Consider the following 11,866-nt stretch of genomic DNA (forward strand, 5'->3'; position numbering starts at 1 on the left):
ATGTGAGCGTTGGTAAGGTCGGGCACTGGTAATGGAGGATTAACAATGGAGGGGAAGGGAACACCTTCAGTGGATCAGCTATTGCACATGAACGCCAAAATAAACACAGCACTTGCTTTTCCTTCTGCTTATCATTTAAGCCGTGATGGTATCGCTCATCTTGCACAACTCTGACATTCGATACCTGCCTCGGATCCACACGAAAGCAAAACACGGCATGGTTTGGGTATTGGCAACGCTGAGGGACTAGTTTTCCCTTTTATTCGCCGAGATGGATGACGGGGGAAGTGTGCATGTGCAGCCTATCAGACCTTCAGATCACGCTATGTGAAATATGAGAAGGTTGTACTGGTTCTAGACACTTAACTATCTCCTGAATACACACACAGCACCTCCGGCCTACCTAATGCTCTGGGAGACTCACTGTGTCGCATTAATAGACAGAAGTATTGGGACACCTGCTCATTTATGGTTTCTTCTGAAATCAAGGATATTAAAAGAGCTGATCCTGCTTTTGTTGGTGTAACTGTTTCTACTGTCCAGAGAAGAAGAAGGCTTTCTACTGGATTTTAGAGGAGCATTGCTGTGAGGATTTGATTGCATTCACTGACAAAAGTGTTGATGAAGAAGGTGTTGAAGCAGGAAAAATGGACAAGCGTAAGAATCCGAGACACTTTGACAAGAACCAGACGACTGGGTCAGGACATCTATCTCCAAAACACCGGCAGGTCTTGTGGGATGTTGCAATTTCCAGTATGCAGTGGTCAGTGAACCAACAGGCACTCAGGGGCGTCCAGGGCTCATTAATGCTCATGGAGGCCCCACCTTAAAGCTTAACATCCACTAAAGGACACCTTGAGAGGGAGTCCATGTAGAGTCCATGCCTGGATGGGTGGGTAGGTGGTTTTAATGTTATGGCTGATGGGTTGTAAGTGCTGCTTTACAGTCTCTAAGAGGCCTATTAAAGCAAACTCCAGGAGCAGACAATGTACTGGAATCCCTCTCGTGCCTCAGGGGCCTGGCACACTGTGATCGTGGAGACATACTGTTCTGTAATCACACACACCTCCAGGCTGTGCTGTCACGCCAGAGCAGAATTGATGCATGCTTTCGGATCTGCATGTTCACTTTGGATCGTGCTCCATTCTTAGAAGTCAACAGTGCAATTTTATGCAATTTTGTTTTTTCTCGTTAAAACTTCGGATTTGATCGATCGTCCATAAACAGAACGAAAAGTTCCTCGAAACTTTTCTAGAAAACAAAGCATTCCGCAAACCTGTTTTGGCCACAGTAACCCAGACTCATGTGCAAAGTCTCATGTGTCATGCTGGTGTGTGTTGCTATTGTGGTTGATGCTATCAGGGCCTGCAATCTGTGGCACTGTGTGGGCGAAAGAGAGAAAAAATGAGAGAGAGAGAGAGAGAGATTGACAAAGAGTGAGACAGACAGAGAGAGAGGGGGGGGGGAGGAAGGGGGTTGGGGGGATAGTATTGACCTGATCTGCTCCCATGCAGGAATGAATGACTGCTGATGTCACAGCTCCAGGTGTGCTCACACGCAAGGATTTCCCTCAAAGAACAACGGTTGCCCGGCAACGCTGACCGCGCGGCAACAAACAGCCTGTTTCCGTGCGTACCTGCTTCCGAAGCGCTTCAGCAGTCTGCAATCCGGCACAGAGATGCACGTCACTGCTAATCAGACCACATCAAAACCACATACAGAACAACAAGAAGCAACAGCAGCAGCAGCAGCAGCTCTTCCCCTCGGCAGCTTCCTCAGCTCATCAGACTAGATCACTTTCACTCATCACCATCGTCCAATCAGCATCAGCGTTCCAGAAGCTGTCAGTCATATCAAAACCAAGCGTCTGCTTTCACTCGATCGTTTTAAACCGTTTAAAAAGAGGAGCGGCCGAGATGACTGTTATCAGTATGCTGTTGCACAAATAGCAGCTTTACACTTTACAGCCAGTTGTGCTCTCTCTGAGTCCGGCTGCTGATGGCAAGCAGCATGACCCCGGATTCAAACCGGTGAGCCTTACTCCACTGGACCGCTCGGAGTCCAGGACTAGATTATTTTGACTGATAAAAGTGTGCTCCATGATCGTGGGCCCATCTTTGTTTGATAGCTTTACGTTATCTTTGAGGGTAGCAGGTCCGAAACTTCGAAATACTGTTCGTCACTTTTTTCCTTTCCTTCAAAAAGCTGCTAAATGCCCATTTCAGCTGGCCTTCTCAACTGTGTCATCTTTGTCTGTGCATTAATATTAATTTTACGGCACAATTTCACTGCATTTGTTTGTGAATTTTATTTTATTTGAATATAGCTATTATTATTCCTCACTCTTAGCTTCATATACAGTGACCCTGGGCCATTATTATAGGGTTCAATTCCCCAGCTGAGCAAGCCCAGCACACTACACCAATAAGACTCCTTGTGCAAGACCCCTAACTCTACATTCTCCCCTCTGTGTAAGATGATCCGCATATTAACCGCTCTGGATTAGAGCGTCAGCCCAACTGCAGAGCTTTATAGGCGCACCCCGCACAGAACGGGGACGAAGGTTCTGCCACTATGATCTTAGGATCGCTGGTTCGAATCCCGGGTAACGCAGCTTTCCATCAGCAGCCTGAGTCAGAAAGAGCACAATTAGTGGGTATATGGCACTTCCTCTCCACATCACTCCTGGCGTCTGTTAGCTGTTGCATCGGAGCTAGGGGAGCTATGCGCACTGGCGACCTAGCATGACCATGCAAAGCCTTCACATGTGTTGCTTTGCTAGTGATTGGGTTATTGGCCTTACAAATTGGGGAGAAAATGGAGTAGATGTGGTGTAATGGTGATTACAGAAGTGCTCAGAATGACCGACTGAGCGCTGTAAGAATCCAGTCTGACTGAGAAAACTGTGTGAAAATGAGGCCATTTCATATTAACACCAAGAAAACTTTATATTTCAAATTTCAAAGCAGAAAACTAGACAAAAACGACTGTAATCAGAAAGCACCGTTTACCTAGTTTCTCAATTTTTGTCATTTTTCATAATAATGTAAATCTGGCTGTTGTTTTTTACATTGTATTCAAATTTGATGACGAAAGGACCAATAGAAATGCTCCAATCTGACCTGGAATAAAAGCTTTTTACATTGATGTCTATGCTAAAAAGTTAAAGCTGCTGTTTTGAAGATGTGTGGTAGAAAATGGTGAGATTTATTATTGTACATGCAATAGCATGTTTATTAATATGACGCTTTATTAAATCCCCTTATCCATAAATAGCATAATCCCCAGAAATAAAGTTCATGGCGCAAGCGTACCTTCGAGCGATTTAATCTTGGATGTTGAGTCCTGTTTGCTTCCCGCTGAGTGATTGGGCTGTGATTGAAAAGGTCCACACGAGTGTGTGTGACAGGGGAGAACACATCGCTGCGTAATGGCCTTGGCGAAGCTTCAAGTCCAGTACAGTGGAAATATAGATTGTGGGAATGATTTATGGGGTAAATGTGATCCCAGGTACCACTGAGGTCTGTCAATGAGTAACACAGCTCAGGGCCTGCAGGGCTGAAACTCTCCGCATGGTGTCTTGCAGTTACGTTAGCACAAACATGACACGTACGGACAAAAGTATTGGGACACCTGCTCATTCATTGCCTCAACTCATTATAAAAAAAAAATTCTCCTTCTTTTGTTGGAGTAACTGTCTCTACTGTCCAGAGAAGAAGACTTTCTACTAGATTTTGGAGGAGGAGCATTGCTGTGAGGATTTGATTGAATTTAGCGTCAGGAGCGTTAGTGAGGTCAGAATGTAGGACTGAATGATGGCCTCATCAATCCCAACTCATTCCATTAAAAAAGTACTGGATGGAGCACCAGCATCCATCATCCCAGAGAGCACAGTTCTTCTTCCACTGCTCCACAGCTCCTCAATGCTTACGCATAGCACATGCTTAGCATTAGGCCTAGTGACCTTAGGGTCAGGAGGTCACTGCTGCCCTGGAGCGTCCAGTGATTGCTTTTCTATGGCGGTTCTATAAGCTTCAAGTCCAGTACAGTGGAAATATGGATTGTGGGAATGATTTATGGAGTAAATGTGATCCCAGGTACCACTGAGGTCTGTCAATGGGTAACACAGCTCAGGGCCTGCAGGGCTGAAGCTCTCCGCATGGTGATGGGTTAGTAGATTCAGCAAGGATGTTAAGAGGCCTGAACCTCAGCAGGGAGCAGGCTTAGTGTGTCGGGTTGAGAGCTAGTGGAAGGTAGCGGCGCCCCCATCATGTCAGTTTGTGCATGTACATTGTTGGCAGTTACTTAATCAGATTTCCAAGCGTTTCTCTCTCACTTTGGGAATGCTGGCGACTCCCTGACGCTGGTTTCACTGACGATTTTCAGTTTCAGAGACCATAAATTCATACCACGTTTTGTGTTGTTGTGAATTTCCCGTCTAATTAACTGTGATTTATCATGTTGCTCCGTTATAATCCATCAGACGACAACTTGCCAAAAGCTGCTCACCATATTTCCTCTCCAGAACAACACAGTTATCCTTCATTCTGCATGTATGTTTGTGTGTGTGTGTGTGTATGTGTGTGTGGCCAAGCAGACCACGAGCACCTTACATACCAGAGGCAGCCACAGAGATTAGATAATAACACAACACTCTGCGGAAACGTCTGCAAGACAACTTTTTGCTCAAACAGCCGTAAGACCAGTATCAGACAGGCAAACAGTGGGCCGGGATTTGAGGGATTTACTAAGTGCTTTCAGGCCCACCTCCGCAGATCTGTCAGAACGGCCAAGTCGCATCCATCCAGCTCAGTCTTACAGTTACATTAGCACGAACATGGCACATGGCATGTGCGGACAAAAGTATTGGGACACCTGCTCATTCATTGCTTCAACTCATTATTTAAAAAAAAGTGTCTCCTGCTTTTGTTGGAGTTACTGTCTCTACTGTCCAGGGAAGAAGACTTTCTACTAGATTTTGGAGGAGGAGCATTGCTGTGAGGATTTGATTGAATGTAGGACTGAATGATGGCCTCATCATCCCCAACTCATCCCATTGAACAGTACTGGATGGAGCACCAGCATCCATCTTTCCAGAGAGCACAGTTCTTCTTCCACTGCTCCACAGCTCCTCAATGCTTATGCATAGCACATGCTTAGCATTATGCCTAGTGACCTTAGGGTCAGGAGGTCACTGCTGCTCTGGAGCATCCTGTCATTGCTTTTCTATGGAGGTTCTATAAGCAGTATAACAGCAATGGGTGCATGGAGTGTTCTTGATGGTCGGGACTGTAAGCAGATTCTGGTTGAGGACCGTTTCTACATCCTTACACATCTTTTCAGCAAATGTTTGAGAACATTGTCCTTTTATAAATCTGAAGGAGACGTACCAAAATATCAACGCGTCACCCCTGGTGACGCACGCCACGTACAGAACAATGCAGGAGAGCCGTGTGTGAAACTACAGGTTTCTAAACAATCGCTCTGTCCTTTGTGTCTGTACTCAAGAAAATCCTGGCAGTCACATTTCACTGAGGAACCTGGATGTTTGGCTCGGAGCCACTTCCTCTATTACATTCCAGAAAGCAGTGCTTTGCACAGGAGGAGACACGGACTGATCTAAGAGCAGGCTGCGGCCTTCGTTTACCTCACTGGCTGAAAATAGCCATCAGGTTTGAACTGGTCAGACTACAGAGGAAGAACACCCCCCCCCCACACACACACACACACACACTCACACGCTGACATCTGCGTGCTAGAATAGCAAACTTTTCATGGACAACGACACAAAGCAAATCAGAGCTTCCTGAGAACCGACCACGAGAGTCACTCAGCCGAGCTCCAGCAGACAGTACTGCACAGCTCAGTCCTTCATCCTGTCACACACTGTAGGTACTGGACCTCAGGTAGTCTAAAAGTAGCCAAAAAGTCTTATAGCAGTCTTAATGCTGTGGCTTCAAAATTAGTCTTAAACCAGTGATTGAGCCACAGATATTGTCTTAAGTCAGTGTTTATTAAAAAAACTAAAAAACTAAAGCAGTGATTTAAAGCCAAAAAAGTCTTAAACCAGTGATTTGGGGGGAAAAGGCTTAAAACAGTGCCTTATCCTTTAACATACTGATTTAGCCACATACATGGTCTTAAGCCAGTGATTTAATTAAGTGAATTAAGCCTGTGAATGCTCAAAGACAATGCTAAAGCAGTGATTTATAGCCACTAAAATATTTAAATCAGTGATTAGGGGATTAAATGTCTTAAACCAGTGAATTAGTCACAGAAAAAGGCTTAAAACAGTACTTAAACCAAAAACAGTCTTAATGCAGTGATCTGACCTTAAAAATAGTCTTTAACCAGTGATTAAGCCACAGATATTGTCTTAAACCAGTGATTGCCCAAAAACATAATCCTAAAGCAGTGATTTATAGCTACAGAAAAAGTCTTAAAACCAGTGAATTAGCCATGAAAAAAGACTCAAAATTTGGGCTAAAGCACGGCATGTCTTTATTTAAACCAGAGATTTTGGAAAGAAATAGTCTTAAATCAGTGATTTAGCCACAAAAATAGTTCTTTAAGACCAAAGAAGTCGTAAAGCAGTGGTTTAGCCCCTAAGATTATCTAAAGAAAAGAGATTTAGCTACACAAACAGCCTGAGAACAGTGCTTTAGGCAAAACAATGTTTTTTATCCAGTGATTTAGCCATAAAAAATATTTAAACAGAGAGATTTGCAAGAAATAGTCCTAAATCTATGATTTAGCCACAAAAATAGTCTTAAACCAGTGATTTAGCCACTAAAACAGTCTTAAACCAGTGATTTAGCCACTAAAACAGTCTTAAATAACAATTATTAGCCACAGAAATGTTCTTTATCCAGTGATTTAGCCATAAAAAAGATATTTAAACCAGAGAGTTTTGCAAGATTTCTACAGATTTGTACAGATTCTACAGATCCCTCCTGTCTTTGTATAGTCTGTATTTTGTGTATATTTTGTGTGTACTTTGTATTTATTTAGTATAATTTTTATATAACTTTATTTTATGTTTAGTATGTACATGGTTTTGTCCTCCTGTAGAGCATCAACCTGAGCCTCACCACAAGCATTTCAATGCATTAATGTCCTGACATGTTGTGCAAATGCAAATAAACCTGAAACTAAACTTGAAGAAATCCTTAAACCAATCCTTAAAGTCTTAAACCAGTGATTTAGCCACTAAAACAGTCTTAAACCAGTGATTTAGCCACTAAAATAGTCTTAAATAACAATTATTAGCCACAAAAATGTTCTTTATCCAGTGATTTAGCCATAAAAAAGATATTTAAACCAGAGAGTTTTGCAAGAAATAGTCCTAAATCAGTGATTTAGCCAAACAAAGTCTTAAACCAGTGGTTTAGCCACTAAAATAGTCTTAAACCAGTGGTTTAGCCACTAAAATAGTCTTAAACCAGTGGTTTAGCCACTAAAATCGTCTAAAAAAGGAGATTTAGCTACACAAACAGCCTTGGATCAGTGATTTAACCAGAGAAATAGTCTTAAACCACAATTATTTGCCACAAAATGTTCTTTATCCAGTGATTTAGCCATAAAAAAGATATTTAAACCAGAGAGTTTTGCAAGAAATAGTCCTAAATCAGTGATTTAGCCACTAAAACAGTCTTAAACCAGTGGTTTAGCCCCTAAGACTAAAGAGTCTAAAGAAAAAGACATTTAGCTACACAAACAGCCTTGGAACAGTGCCTTAGGCAAAAAAAGTCCTAAAGCTCTGGTTTAGCCACTAAACATAATCTTAAATCAGTGATTTACAGCCACAAAAAAGCAGTGATTCACCCAAAAACTTGTAACTGACTAGTGAAGGGCAAGCAAAATTGCTACCCTGCATTAATGAGATTATATACAGTTTTAATGTGCGCTGTTACTCCATACCTCTAGCTAGCAGACAGACTGATCAGGCCGCTACAGTTTTAGCTATGTAGCGTACGATCTTCTCTCTGTAGTTACAGGTAACAGATATTTTGTCAGACATCCAGGTTTTAGCAAAATCAATTTCCAACAAGACTCTGAACCGTATTCTAAATATCCACCCAAACTGCAAATCCACTCATATCAGTGGTCCGTCCTGGAAAACGTGCTGTGTCTACAAGCCCCGTTTCTGTTGGAGGGGTGAGATGCACCCTGCTCAGAGAGGGAACAGCTGTGTTGGCTTTTGGCCTCTAGCTGGGGCCAAGCGGTCAGCGCTATCTGCTATGAAATCTGGAGGCCGGCGCTGGAGTTGAACCTGACATCCGCTTCGCTCCAAACAATGGGCCGCGTGCTCATGTTTGCTGTTGGCTCTGTCTCAGTCAGACTAAAGCAGCTGCTGCTGAGAGGACCACAAGCTGAAGCTGCTCAGCAATTAAAAACAACCTGGGGTTCATAGCGGGGTCTGAGGGGGTAGAGGGGCACTGGAGCTGTGAGACTAATGTAGCTAACAAATTGTTCAAGGTTATAACCCCATATATATTTACAGTATATGGACAAAAGTATTGGGACACCTGCTCATTCCTTGTTCTCCTGACATCAATGGTCTCCACTGTCCAGGGTCAGAATGTAAGATGACCACCCCACCTCATCCCAAAAGTACTGGACACAGTTCTCAACACAGCTCTTCTTCCACTGCCCCACAGTTCCAATGCTGCTGGGGGGCTTTATACCCCTCTATAGCCCACGCCTGGCATTAGGCAGCATGGTGCCAATAGCTTCATGTTGTCCTATTGAGTGCTATTCTATTGGCAGTACTTCTCTACAGGTCCTAGACAAGCTGTATGTGTGTGTCTTAAAGTAGCCGAATGCAATCATTAGAAGGGGTGTCCACAAACATTTGGACACTGGGTAGGTTAGGGGTGCAGAACTCAGGCTTGTGCAGGCCTGCAAATAGCCTATTACTCCTCACACCCTGGCACACAATGGAGTGCTGGAGCACATGGTCAGGATTAGTGTTTATACCACAGCGCGGCACGTAGCTAACACACTCGTCCGTAAATATTTGCCATCGCGAGGCTGTTATTGCCGTACGTGTGGAATATCAGCTGCTGAAGGACGAAGGAATTTTCCCACAAGTCTAAACCATATCTTGATCTCATTGGTCCTCGAAATTTGTTTTTGCTCTAGCCTGGTTATAGACTATATGCTCCATCTGGTCGCTATGGAGACATTACAAAAACAAGGCAGTAAGCAAACAACCTGCCATGTTCAATATTCCTGATCCACGGTCATTTCGGGGGTTTGACTTGGTGGGGTTTTAACGTGGCATGTGGCTGACCTCCACGAGACTAAACAGCACGGCAACACTGCCAGTCTGGACGATACATACGCTGTGTGTCCAAAAGTATCCAGACACTTATTACAGGCAGATATCCTGAACTGCACACCGGCACACAGCTTGTAAAGTCTTCGTAAGAAAAGCATGGCCAGTACAATGTTAAAGGTGGGCTAGAGGGTACAAGGCCCCCAGCATTGCACGTGATGATGAAGCTCCAGCCAATACCTTTAGGAGGAGTCGGAGTCGTGGAACCCTTGATCTGCCATAATATTGAAACCACCAGCCTAGTATTGCGTAGGTCGCCCTCATGCCATCAAAACAGCTCTGACCCATCAAGGCATGGCCTCCAGGTATGGAGACCCTCTGAAAGGGTCCTGTGTCCTGTAAGTAACAGATCTGTAAAGTCCTGTGAATCGAGGTGGGGCCTCCATGAGCATGTATGGGCCTTGAGTGCCAATGACCTTTGGTTGACCTTCCTTGAAACACCTCACAGGACCTGTCTGATGTTCTGGAGATGTTTCGACCCAGTCGTTATCTAGAACATCCCAGTTTGGTTCTTCTTGGTGAAAGTGTCTCAGATTCTTACACTCTCACATTTTTCCAGCACCTCCATCACCTTCAAGAACCGATTCCATCCCATCACCCACCTCGATCAACCCCATGACAGGTGCCATCTATGAGCATGTATGGGCCTTGGGTGCCAATGACCTTTGGTTGACCTTCCTTAAAACACCTCACAGGACCTGCCTGATGTTCTGGAGATGTTCCAACCCAGTCATTATCTAGAACATCACAGTTTGGTTCTTCTTGGTCAGTGTCTCAGATTCCTACGCTCTCCCATTTTCCCCAGTACCTCCATCACCTTTAAGAACCGATCCCATCCCATCACCCACCTCGATCAACCCCTTGACAGGTGCCATCTATGAGCATGTATGGGCAATGGGTGCCAATGACCTTTGGTTGACCTTCCTTGAAACACCTCACAGGACCTGCCTGATATTCTGGAGATGTTCTGACCCATTCATTATCTAGAACTTCCCAGTTGTCATTGGACCCATTGGATATGGCTTTGTGTATATATGCATTTTTTTAATATTATTAAACTATGATCTATACTAATTTATAAGTTGGAGTTAAGAGTGTTTTGCTTGTTTCCAGCATCTACTGAAGGCAGGTTTGTCTCTATGTTTCTGATATGTGCAGTGTGTGTAGGAGACTGAGGGACCCGTCTCTCATTTGGCCCACGGTGTGTGTGTGTATGTGTGTGTGTGTGTATGCTGAGTGTGGGGGACCCGTGGTACAGCGCCAAATTACAACCCTTCCTCCAACAGCTAGTTACAGCAGCCAGACTGCCTATCAATTACTCACACACACACAGCCTTAAACATTAAGCTCCTCTCCTTCACCCTTTTAATGTTCTCCTCTCTCAAGTCCCACAGGCAGCCTGCGTGTGTTTGATGCTTCAGAGGACAGTCATTTTACAGGATCCTTTGGAAGAAGGGAAATAGCTATTTAGATCCATTGTCTAGACTGGGGACTCCTCACAGCATCTTAAAAATGCAGGGCGATCCTTTTTTTCATGGCATATCATGGCAGGAGAAAGCCAATTTCAATGTAGAAAAATAGACCAAATCAGCCATAACATTAGAACCACTGATGGTGGAACGGAACAACAACCGTCAGTTCCTGAAGTTCTTGAAAATGTGATGTTCTAGATAGACGACTGGGTCAGAACATCTCCAAAACATGGGGCTTTCCCAGCCTTATGCAGCGGTCAGTACCAGTACCAAAAGTGCTCCAAGGAAGGACAACCTTTGAACAGGGTCATAGTGGGCGCCCAAGGCTCACTGATCCTCATAGAGGTCCCTCACCTCCCTCACAACTTCCAGGACTTAAAGAATCTGCTGCTATTTTCAGTCTTGGTGCCAGATATCACAGCAGGACCCCTTCAGAGTCAGAGGGGGACCTCCATAATATTTTAGGCAGGTGGTTTTAATGTTATGGCTGACTGGTCCTATGAGAGATCAACCTTTAATATTGATTTGAATTCAAAGGTGATGGAAAGGGGGAATGGTGGCTGCACTTTTTTGACCTGTGTGTGTGAGTGTGTGTGTGGGGGGGGGTCCATTTGCCCCTCCCCTCTAATTTGGCCCTGGCAGCACCACATTTCTGTGAACATGCCTTGAAATCTGAAGGGCATCAAAAAATGACATAATTGCAGACACAAATGCCTCAGCGTCTCCCGCTGATAAGACCACTTGATAATGTAAACACAGCCTGAGTGAGATTACAGAGGGACCACAGCAACTGCCGTGTCCACTGGTATGAGATGAGATGACCCCTCCCAACTCCATGCCAGAGACAGGGTGCATCAAAGTTAACATTACGCAACAAACAACGTCTCGGTGACCTCCTTCCTCTCCAGTACGTGAAGATGCAGGGGGGGTGGTGAAGGCATGAGCCAGGCCTCGTGGATCAGAGCACATGTCGTGGTTTTTCCTCCGTTTTCATCTGCTGAACTGAACAGTAGGTGGCAATTAGGCCCTGACGATTTCCGGCAGCGTTTGATAT

Source organism: Salminus brasiliensis, chromosome 17 (genome assembly GCF_030463535.1).
Source record: "Salminus brasiliensis chromosome 17, fSalBra1.hap2, whole genome shotgun sequence".
Taxonomy (NCBI): Eukaryota; Metazoa; Chordata; class Actinopteri; order Characiformes; family Bryconidae; genus Salminus; species Salminus brasiliensis.